General features: G+C 36.9%; 1 protein-coding gene across 8 annotated transcripts in view; it reads right to left on the bottom strand.

Moving 5' to 3' along the window:
• tmem63bb (transmembrane protein 63Bb) overlaps nucleotides 1-11,858 on the bottom strand; it is a 71,747-nt gene extending 59,889 nt beyond the window's left edge. For 7 of the 8 annotated variants that reach the window (XR_013203796.1, XR_013203797.1, XR_013203794.1 and 4 more), the window contains exon 1: nucleotides 11,479-11,833. The gene's annotated coding sequence lies outside the window, so the exon portion shown is untranslated. Of the gene's footprint in view, nucleotides 1-11,478 lie in introns of all 8 variants that reach the window. The other variant, XM_077229808.1, reaches the window with a different exon arrangement.
• Between the last annotated feature and the right edge of the window lie 758 nt (nucleotides 11,859-12,616).

The raw sequence follows: 12,616 nt of genomic DNA, 5'->3' as shown, positions 1-12,616 counted from the left end.
TAGTTATTACTACAGTAACTACATGTAACGTGTAACAAGGACACAGTAAAATAAAACGGTAATAAAAAAATATTGGATTCAGCCATGAAAAATCATATTTGGTGCATCCCTGATGCATGAAGACAAACGTGCATGTAGAGCATGCAGAGATGAAGCACAAGTGCGTTCACTCAGAATACCACAAAATAATGACAGAGAGAGAAAACACTGCATGACAGGCAAAGTCTAATGATAAAGTTTTAGGACCACTAGAGAAGAAACAGACAAGCTGTGGAAGTCAGACAGTGTTCGGTAACAGAGACGAGACTCGAGAGAACGAGAGATGTTCCAGGGAAAATGAAAAGGCTAATTACAGTAATTATAATACATGTACAGTACAGTAATTATAATACACACTGTGGTTATTAATATCCTCCATTCATCAGTCTAAACACAAAACTGTGACAAACTAAAGCTTTTCTCAATCCGGATGACAGTGCAATAATTTACTGTACATTAATTCAAAGCATAACAAATTATGAAAATCACAATTCATAATCCATATGCAATGTAATGCAGTTCAACATGATTCCAGAAATAAAAACAGAATTTAAAATCAAAATGGATATTTAGGTATTGTACCGTGAGATCTGAGGGTCTTACATTTGGATGTTTAACTAGGCTACACGTTGTAACATAAATCTGTCAGTAATTAAATCTCTCGAGTCGTACAACACAGCGACCGTTCTCAGATCGAGAAGATGTGACTGAAAATAATGATGATCAGTTAATTCAGCGAGTCAGTAGACTAATTCATTACAAAGAACTGAATCACACTGAGTGTTTGTAGTTGCATTCAATAAAAAGATCTAGAGATGTGCTTCTATCTTCTGTCTATCCATATTAATAATGTAGAGTCACTTACAGAACCAAATGTAAAACTCATTTAGTTCTGATAAAAAAGTCTTGCTTTTAACTCCATTTAATCATTTTTTTCCTTTCTTGTAAAGAAATAGTTTAATTAAAAGTGTAAAAGCAATATAAGCCAATGAGAGATGTCACGGTTACCATGGCAACAGGAAGAGGGATGTCTCGTTCAGTTGCTGTGATTCACCTAAAAAGCTTAGAAAACTTGATTGACAAGAAGAGTTCACTCAAAAATAAAGACTTTCCTTTTTCCTCAGAGGACAAAATAAAGCTTTTTACAGCCATGACGATAGAGTACAATACAATATTGAGGCTTCAAACCATCTTCAGATTTTCTCCTGTTGTGTTCAGCGGAGAAAAGAAAAGTCAAAAGGGATTGGATGAGTAAACGATGTCGTCTCTGTGATGGAAAACTGCTGAAAACCGGCTGTGAACTGAAAGAGTTTGTTTCCATGGTACACCAGAGGCCTATACCATGAAGCCGGTTTAGGTGGCTAGCCAGCTATGTTTCAGTTTAGTTTGCGTCAACCCTGGGTTTTAGGGACCATGAAAGTGGTTTGGCTTTTAGCCGTGTTCATCGCCATAGTAACTTACGCTCCACGGCTAACCTGGTCCGGGGCAGGTTATGTTCCAGGGAAGAGGTTGCAAACTGAACTTGGACCAATCAGCTGTGAGCAAAGTGTCACATGACTGATGCGATAAAGTCACTCCACCTGTTTCTACTCCAAATTAAAGGTCATTACATAGCAAATGATTTTTAAAGACAAAATCGTCTAGTTTTTAGTGATGCTTATTTAGAATAATAAATTTGTATGATTTAGATATTATTTAGGCCTATGTAATTATTATAACCTTAATCAATCACAGATGTACAATTTTAGTTCATCAATTATTATTACGCAGTTTAAATGAATAAATATATAAAGGTAATATAAATACACTTTAGCATCAATAGATGAAGCTATAAAATAACTTCATGTGAGCTTAAATGTTCAATTCTCTCTAAACCTTTATCAACTGTATAAAATAACTTCACAACTTTTACTTGCACTGATATACAGTAGCGAAACTTTTTCTTTTAGTTGTCCTCTCTCATAGACAGCTGTTTCTCCTTGCTGGGTAAATTTGTTTAAAGTCTTACTATTTTAATACTTTTATTTAATAAGTGAATTACGCTGCTTCTCTCGCGAGAAATTAATCTCAGTTTCACTCTTTCTCAACATGTGATTGGCCGTTTGCTACTGATGTCACACTTAAACTCCTAAACTCAGGCTCAAAGTCTGAGTTGACAGAGAAAGTTGATGATCGGCATCATGGTACCAACAAAGCCTGGTTTGATTGGTTTGGTTTTGTCAACTCTAAACTAATCCTGTAACCCTGAGTTTGTTCAACTACCATCATGGTACAGGCCCCAGATCAGATCTTCATAGGGAATCATGAGATCGACGTTATCCTGTAAACTATAACCTGACAAGATGATGCTTTAGGAGAAACACACACCCGAGCCTGAGGGTCTGCTTTGATTTCACAAGGTCTGAATTCTGTGTGTTAAGAGAAAGCCATTAAATATAAAGCCAGCATCAGTCCGAGCCTGGCTGCATTTCTTTGTGTACATGTTTATTTATTTACGCTGAATCCACTAACCTACTTATAGTTGTAAAAAAGAAAAAGATGTTTCTATTTTCTCCTACTTTAACATCAAAAACAAGGGGAAACCGAGAGAATGAGCAAAATGGGTGAAATGAGAGTCTATGTCCAGATCGGTTTGATTTTACCACTGAAATTAGGTCCGAAACTAATGCATGATGGGGTTTTATGTAAGAAACTAATACATGATGGGGTTTTATTGTGCTAATTAGAATTGACTGTTAAAATTGAATAATGCATCCCCAGTTCACACATAAAAAAGGGAAGGGAAAAAAGTAGTTTCAAAAGTTTTCTTGGTTTAAAAAGAGTGATATAAATGTGGAGTATAACAAGTTAATAATACATTAAGATCACGTTACATTTTAATCGTGTTTTATGTCATAGATTATTAATATTGGTCTCAACATCTTCTATGAAGTTTAATCAGGGTTGTGAATAACTTGTCCTGGACACTAACAATAAGTGTTTGGTCAATCTTATGAGCACAAATTAAATCGAAGTTCAATTGCTGACCATGTCCATGAAGAAAAGAAAAAGGGGTAGGAGGAAACAGAAAAGAATAAGGAAATGAAAAGGAAAAGGAGGATGAGGATGAGGACAAAAAAAATAATTTAAGGAGGAAGTTAAAGCATCTGTGGTCTAAATAAGTGCAATTACATTAACCTATTAAACTACAACAAAGGAACATAGAAAGATAACCATTAGCATCCACATGTTTCCTATTTCATAAGTTCTTCATGAGCATCTGCTAATTGAAAGGAAAAACTCCCAAGTTATTCGGGGATGACATCAACTGGATAAAAGAGTCTTTGTGTGTGTGTGTGTGTGTGTGTATATTGAGAGGACAATCAAAGAAAAAGGAATGCACAGATTTCCACAGAAGGATCTGAAGACCATGAACAAAATGAGAAACAAGGAGTGTGTTTCTCACACACACACACACACACACACACACACCATAAGCGTCAGTAGATCATGAAGAGCCATCGGTGCCAGTCTTCTGCTTCAGAGAAACACAGTCCAGACCCATGCGATCATTAAAGAGCCATCAGTGCCAGTGGCTCCGAGATGTTCCTTCATTCAATAAAAGCCTGTGAGAGCGTATGATTGAACATCACTGTGCAGAGAGTTAATAATAAAATATTATCGGCTCAGTACGGTTCTGCTCGCTTCGCTTTTCCACTGCGTCGTACGACTCAGCTTTAGCTCGGTTTGCTTTTCAACTGCAGTTAGTGATACCATTTAAAGCGTGCCGTACCGTACCATGCAGTGGAAAAGCGCCATTACAGGTCTCCCTGATGGCTTTTTGTTGGCTAGGCGCTTGTGCGGACATTGTGAGTCTATGGCGTCCGCGGTGTAAACTTTGACGGTGGACTTGATTCCAGCGAGTGCACCGAGGGAACAGCATCAGTAATCAGCCTCACGTGGTCCTTACTCCGAAATCCCATCCGAGACTCCATCAAATCTCCAGGTCGATGATTCTCCGGAGTGAAATGTGCGCCACAAACGACCGAGTGTGTGGTAACAGACGCAGCAGTGCAGTCTGCTCTCTTCACCTGCACAAAACGCACCCAAGACCGAAAAGCCTTGTTTTTCCTAGAAGGAAAATGATGGACACGATGTCCTGACTGGCTGGAATTCGTGCAACTAGCACAAACACAATCATTTACCATTATGGCTTCTCTAAAACTCGATCTAAAACTTTCTGTCTCTCAATACTGCTCTAACTACACCAACACCCAACAATGAGAAAGCTGACCGCGAGCTCTTTTATGTACCTCGACCTACGTCATATGACGCGTTGCTATAGCGGGAAAGGCGTATTCCAGAGCCTAGCACATTTTCATCAAAATCTCAATATCAAATGAGATTTCATTAGTAATTTCTACATATGTGTTTTTAAAATACCTCTGCAGACAATTTAAAGTAGTAATTCAGAAATAAATTCAACCTGCAATTTGCATGTTTAAGCGCACTTCGAAAAACATCCAATGAAGGAGAAGATTCAAATAAAAGTTGTGTTCAACCACAGTTAAGATAGTTTGGAGAGTGAGTGACAAACACATTCTACTAAAAAATCTTTTGAAATCCCAACATGTCATGAACAACAGATATATATATATTTTTACTAGTGTGTGCAGGACATTATAGTTCATTTATGTAAGTGAGGAGAGCAAAATAAAGTGTGACATATTATACCCAAAAATTCTTCATACAGTGACTACCAGTAAAATTTATACAAATTTGGGACCAAAAATGATCCAGACACTTTGAGCTGATCATGTTTTGCTGAAGTGTTTTTTCTTTGATAACTAATGCACCTTTTTACACCATGAACAACATGAAGCATCGCTTGGGGATTGGTTGAGCTAAATTGGTATCATCTAATTGTGTAGTTAAATTTAACAGCTGACAGTCTAACAGAAGGATGGACAAAACCAGTGAAATATCAACTGATTAAATAACTAAAGTGTGATAATGTGAGAAATGTTGAAGGCGTAAGCTGTAAGGGATCTTATTCATGTTTTTATGTTATTAATAGTATTTCACAGCCGATTATAGACAATACTCAGGCAATCAAAGCTGGTTGGTTTAAGACAGAAAAATCTGTAAAAATAGGGCACAATTTACTGTATAAATGTGACGGAATTTTCCATTTTTATTTTTTTACAGTTGTTTTACCTGTATTTTGAAATTTGAACTTTATTGCATTGTGTTTTATGGTTAACGTAAATGTCAGTAAAATTACTGCATAATGTTGCTGTATATTTATAATAATAAGCTGCCATTTATCTTATGGATTTATTTTTTACATTGAGTATTTGGTCTTGTATTTTGTTTGCATGTTTCATTCCCAGATGCAGGAGCAGCGTTTACTGTGAACCGAATTACGAACGTCACTGATCATGTGTAAATAAACACCAGGATGCGCTTCACTCTGAAACATGCAGCGCATATATTTATTTAATTCAATCGCAGCCTTCGCAATTAGATAATCACACTAAGCCAGATCACTATTTTGGTTTTGTTTAAATTAATCATGCATCCCAACTAGAAAAGTTAATGCATTATTGCTAAAAATAAATTTCTCTATGAAAAAAAAATTGATTTTACTTACAGAGCCAGACTGTTGTGTTCAATATAGAGATAATTAGATTTTTTCAGTAATGTCCTGCACAACTGCGCTTGTTAAAAGCATGTTCAATCGAGTTATCTACACAGCATCACATGTCATGTATGAAATCTAAAACATCTCTTGGCTCTTGTGCTGATGCATTGAAGTAATCGAGTTAAAACTTTAAACGTATTAATTCTCTCAGTGCATTAAATGGCACATCTTCTTTCTTCACGAAGGAAACACTTTCATTTTATTGGATTATCAATATCCTGAAGCGGTTCACAGCTGGTCATAGATCCTCATCCAGATCTGCTGATCTCTGTATTTCTGACATGAAGTCAGTGCTGTATTAATACACAAGGCCAGACTGAATTAAAGAGAGCATGGCGTAGAAACTAGGGGCGTAACGGTTCACTGTAAAACAACAAAACAAAAAAAATGTACAATTCAGATCTGAATGTTAAGCTATGAAACTTGAAGGATGTTTGAATGGTGCAAAGAGCTCTTATATGTCAAAAGATCGAGGCATGTTTGATTTCTCATGACCCCTTTAATGTATATGGTAATAATGAGACGATTATATCTTGGCTTTTCAGTAGCTCAAACAGGAGAGCATTCACTGAGCAACGTCAAGGTCATGGGATCGATTCCTATAATGCATGAACTGATAAAATGCATAACTTCAATGCAATCAAACTCACTTTAGATCAAAATAATATAAATGTAAAAACAACCTCAACTGATTAATTCTAAAACACATTTATAACTCCAGGCTGCATTAAAATGGACACCATTTCCATCCGAAACAAACATGTTTGACCGTAAACAGGACTAGTAATATATGCAAAATTAATAAAAATGACCAACAGCAAAAGCCAAAATAATAAATCAATGGGACGCATGGCTTCATTTTGCACAGCATATCAAAGTTGAATGATTTGCATGCGTTTTTCTTTCATTTTCTCATTATTTGCATTCCGTGCTGTTTTTCTCTATCAGAACAGACGTCTGTTTTTGGGTCACGACACACAGTTGAGAACCACTGCCGTAAACAACACGCATTCAGCATGACACAGCAGCGAGCTTTCAGTTGTTGCGTCTGACACACACAAACACACACACACACACACACACACACACACACACACACACACACACACACACACACACACACACACACACACACACACACACGGGCAACGACTGCCAAGATCATGTGACCGAACACGCTTATCTCCCATGAACAGACCCTCTACCACCTCAGACACAGCACAAACACTGACCCGGAGGAGGATGTGACATATCTGAACTGTGATGATATTTGGGTTTAGTCCTTGCCAGAATGTTTGGATATTCATGCACAAAGCCTCAAATCAAAATGTCCAAGTCTAAAGTGATTTGTGGGTCACCTTATAAGATCCTGAGCCATATGTACAGACTATAATATCAGGTATGCACTCCTTTAACTTGACCCAGTTACCCAATGCTTGGGTAACCTCCCAGAACACCCTGTACTAAAACCCCTCAGATCAACCTAACATGATGATAAACAGATACATGACGTGCATGTTGATTTAATGTAACACTCAATGTTTTACTTTTGAAAACCTCTGAGAAGCAGGTAAGCACAGATCTGCCGTATAAGTTAAAGGGCAATTCCAACCAAAAATGAACATAGGGGTTAATAACACATGGGTACGGAGTCGAGCGTTCTCTGGGATGCGTTTTCATGATAACCGAATGTACCGAGTTTTATCTTTAGTTTTACCACAGATTAGCTTATATAACGCTAGTGTATGGGGCATCGAATAAGTACAAATAAAAATGGCTAGTTAATACCACTAACAAGACTCAAACTAGCCCCACACTAACACGCTAGCATAATGATGGTCTCTACCTGCAAACCGAAGCATTGAGAACTGTGTACAGACAGTTTATTAAGAAGATACTTTATAAAGACAGTTCACTTCACGTATACAAGCAGGAGCCATCTTTGGAAAACAGTCTTGACCAGTCGAACAACGAACACCGCGCTACGTGAGCTGAACTGTGACTAGCAACCAGCACGTAGCACGGCGTTCGTGGTTCGACTGGTCGAGACTGTTTTCCATCAAACTATTTTTATGCACATTTTTGGGATATCCGATAAAAACACGCTGGATGGAAACGCCAAGATGCAAAATATTTCTAAAAATATGCATTAAAAAAATGCATGATATTCAAACTTTCCTTCTGGCCACCAGTGAAACACATGACATGTTTCCATCCAACTATTTTTATGCAAATTTTGGGATATCCCATAAAAACACGCTGGATAGAAGCGCAAATAAAAAAATGCATGCACTTAAATGAGTCGGATAATGCCTCAGCAAAGGCTGTGATTGGATAACTGAACTAACCAGTGGACCAATCGCATCGCAGCATGTTCTGGTTTAATTCAGCATGATTGTGTTCCCAAACACCAGCATCCGAACGCAAGAGAACATGACAGCGAGTTTTGTCAGACGCCCTGAGACACACTCATTTATGATGGAGAATAAAAGAGCCACTGTTTACTCCCCGATTGCAGCAACATCCATTTTTATTACTGGTATTTTGCACCAATTTCCCAGGAAGTAACGATTTTGTTCTCTTGAACACATGGAAACGCTCCTTTATTCGCAAATGTTTTATGTAATATTTCAATGCATTAAAGGTGCAATGTGTAAAAATTTTGAGTATCTATTAACAGAAATGCAATATGACATCCATAACTATGTTTTCAGTGGTGTATAAAGAACTTACTTAATAAACCGTAATGTTTTTATTACCTTAGAATGAAACATTTATATCTACATAACCGCGGGCGCCCCCTTCTATGAAGGTCGACATATTGTGACGTCATGTTTCTACCGTAGTCGACAGCGAACACACAGCGATACAGAGCGTGTTTCCTCACTACCTTGAAAGAGAAGCCGCAGAAAGCTAGAAGCTAGCCATAAACACCGTGAGTAGTGACTTTTCCCTTGTCAGTGGTGTAAAATATGTAGTTGGATTGTTTCATGTAACTTAGTTCTTCTCCCTCGCTGTGTTATGGCTTTGCTATGTGGGGATAAATGTGCTGGTTACGTTCGTGAGACAGCTGATTAGCACTCTTGTCATTGACCGTAAAATAGTTACAGGAATCACCAACCCGTCGATCTGGGAAGCATTTTAAGTCGATTGAGTTTCCAAAATCAGAGAAAAAAGCCTATTGTGTGTAGTAAATGGTGTCTAGGGGATGCGGAGGGGCGCGCTGTTACAATCATGTTATTTTTGCCGTGCGCACCTTTGGGCTCATTCGGACGCGTCGAGTTTAAACAAGGCTTTACGCTTTAACCAGCTCAGCCACAGTAACAGCTCATATTAGCCAGCTAAACTTTTACTACCCTGTTAGAAAAGATATATAGTTGCATAGTTTCATGTGTTTCTTCTCCCTCGCTGTATTATGGGTTTGCTATGTGGGGGGAAATGTGCTGGTTACGTTTGTGAGACAATCAGCTGATTACTATTATTATATTATATATTAAGACCCTTGATCCTCACCTGACTATGGCTTTGTAAACTTGATCCATGATGTGGTTTATAATGGACTGTGGTACAGAAACAGTGACAATGTTACACACTCTTAGTTTACTCTGGCTAGGCTATTCTCTGTCTCAAATGACGATATGTTTGTCCAGTTTCAGCCACCGTAGTTCATACACATACACACACACACACATATATATATATATATATATATATATATATATATATATATATATATATATATATATATATATATATATAATTTGTACATAATTTATTTATCTTATTTAAAACTTAAAAATAAATATATAAAATATATCTTAAAAAATATCAAAAGTATAAATCATATAAAAAGTATATGATTTATATTATACAATATAACATATTTACATTAAAAAATATATATATGTATACATATATATATATAAAAAATCATTTTAAAAAACATTTGTGGCTTGGAGATACACAAACTGAGCCCAATGAAAATAAATTTGTATTATTATTATTATAAATATTATTTTATTTAAACGTAAAGTATGTAATTTGTGCATCACAGAACTGTATAAATAATGCAAGAAAATAACACCAGTGTTAAGTCAAATGTTGGCCTCGCTTAAACAAACATTGCAATTCAGTTTTCTGCCACTAGTGGCACATTAATGTGCTTTCTGAGTGGAAAATGTTTTAAAAAACTGGGGTTCAAACTCACAAACCTGACCAGACCATCACAAGCTTAACGCTGTGTAGAGCAATACTGAAGCTGATTGAACATGACACCTGCATAACCTGTGTCTAAACGTGTGTGTGTGTGTGTGTGTGTGTGTGTGTGTGTGAGTGAGAGAGAGAGAGAGAGAGAGAGAGAGAGAGAGAGAGAGAGAGAGAGAGAGAGTTAAACCCTGTAATCACATTATCCAAACACCCCAAAACATGTGTTAAAGGCTGTCAATATAAACCAGCAGTTCAACATGCTAATTAAATAAATCTTTTGGAACCACAAATCAAGTTTGCAAAGCGCGACTGAAGCAAATGTGCAAGACTTCAGTGGGCAATTCAAGACTTTACAACAGTTTTCAACCATCCCGTATACGATTTGAACCCAAAACTTATCAATTAGCATCCCAGGTTTTAACCGCTAAGCCAAGCACCCTAAGGTGAAGTCGGTCTCAGATGCAGCAGTGACGGAAAGATTAATATAAACTACTTATTCATATAAACTACTGACGGTAGCGAAACACTTGCTTGGATTCATTGAGCTTGACAGAAAAACAATTATCAAACTTTCTCAAATCACATAAAAATCCATGACAATAAAGTGGAAACCCTCACTGGAGATACAGATATAGAAAAGAATAATGATCCCTTTGTGTCCACAGAACTTCAATCACACAAACAAAAAATAAAATGCAGCACCATCAGACATAAAGATGACAATAATCAGACCTCTAGACCATATCCAGCCAAGAAATAATTTATGTTAAAAACATTGTAAAAAGGAATAAACATAGGCTATAGCACTGTGAAACAAACTATAAATGAGTGCAATTTAGTATCTAAAAATAAAAATGTAAATATAATAATTTTTTTACAAATTGCCAAATATAGGTTAAATGCCAAAAAATATTTTATTTAATAAAGTTAATGTTAAAAACATGCAGTTAAAATTATTTTATTAATGTTCATTGACGTCTTGAATGTTCACTCGCGTAATTTTATTAGCATTACCAACACTTACTGCATATTTTTCCGATCACTGCTTTGCTTTTATTGATGCTGTATAAATAAATCACCCCAATAAATTGCGATTAATTAAATTGAAACAACCTACATTATCTGAATATAAAGAGCTGTTTTAAATGCTTAAAACGTATAATGAAGGAAAGTGATCAAATAAGCTATACATAGACGTAACACTCATTGATGTTTTTTTTTTATAAATAATATCATGCAGGGCGTTTCTGACCGATTCATGGAATTAAATATATTTTTCACACAGAGAGAAACGCTATAAAACAAGATAAATTGTCGTCCGGCATTAGCGCAGGCTGGTGGGGAATGTGCGTTACACAATATAGTTTTTTTTGTGTGCTGCTTTGTCGAATCGGTACATAAATAAAGACACATATAACGTTACTGTAACAAACACTAGACACAATGTCATGTAACGCGTCGCGTGTGAATGAATGACGATCACAGAATCACTGCGCCAAATATTCGCACATGATTCACAATAACGCAATGGAAATAATGTCTCCCGTTACCTGTCAATCCGAACGGATTTGAGGACTCTGTTGTATTCCTTTGCTCCAATGACAAGATCCCAAATAGAATAAATCCTTTTCTAAATCCACCGTGGAAGAAATGAGCTCTACAAGCGCGTTCAATAATATCCTCATCAGAATAAAAACACGCGCACTTCTTGTCTGAGATTAAATTACTCTTAACTTGTTTTTTGGGGGGGGGGGGGTTTTGACACTGTTGCGGGTCGTGCTTGTTTTCTTTATGAGGACACACGGACGAGGACGCTTCACGAATATAAATACCGGTGATTTGGAGGCTTAATATATTCAGCTGTGCGAAGCGACGTAGTGTGTGAGGGACCGTTTTCAAAATGGCGGCCTCCTTGGCTACCTTTCAGCGTAAAAGTCCTCGTGAGGTCATTTAAATTAAAAGCCCCGCGGATTCCTCAAAAACAAAACGTTTTACACATGTAAGATTCAAGACTTGTATTTTTATGGTACTTTGTTATGTATAAAATCTGTAAAAACTGTAGGCTCTTCATTAATGAAAAGAGATTTGCGCTGTTAAGCTCATGGATTGAGAGATTGAGAGACTAACTTATCACATGGGGCCGGTTGCATAAACTGCTAAGACTAGTATTACTACAAGTTAGTCATCAGACTTTTCTGTTTATATCTTTTTTTAAGTCAGTTACATAAAAACGTAGATTGGCATAATTTGATACTGAAAGTAAGATTGACTGACCCTTGACTTGCAGGTGAGTCATACTAGATCTTCTTAATATAATGGCTATGTTTATGCAACGGCCCTTGATCTCAAGTTTCATTTAGAAATGTGATCTCACTCTGACATCTGCTGGTGAAGAGAGGACTTATAGGCTTGCTAAGAATTGTTTAAAGTCCCCCTGTGGATAAATCCAGCTTTTAATGTTGTTTACATGTCTATGTGTGTTTTGAATATGCTTTAAGACAAACCATGTGCAAATTCATAAGTCAACACCATTGCTGAGTATTTACTGCAGTGAAGCAAAGACAGCCACGGTTTGAAATCACTGGTGTTTCTGACGTCAAAAACTACCATGTAACCAATCAGATCAACGTGTGACCGTCAACAAGTGGATCTCTGAGCTGCTGTGAGTGAGTGGAGGCGGGGCTCATT

Source organism: Siphateles boraxobius, unplaced genomic scaffold (assembly GCF_051911475.1).
Source record: "Siphateles boraxobius isolate OS27281-9 unplaced genomic scaffold, OSU_SipBor_1 135, whole genome shotgun sequence".
Lineage (NCBI taxonomy): Eukaryota > Metazoa > Chordata > Actinopteri > Cypriniformes > Leuciscidae > Siphateles > Siphateles boraxobius.
This window is presented reverse-complemented; position numbering and strand designations above follow the sequence as displayed.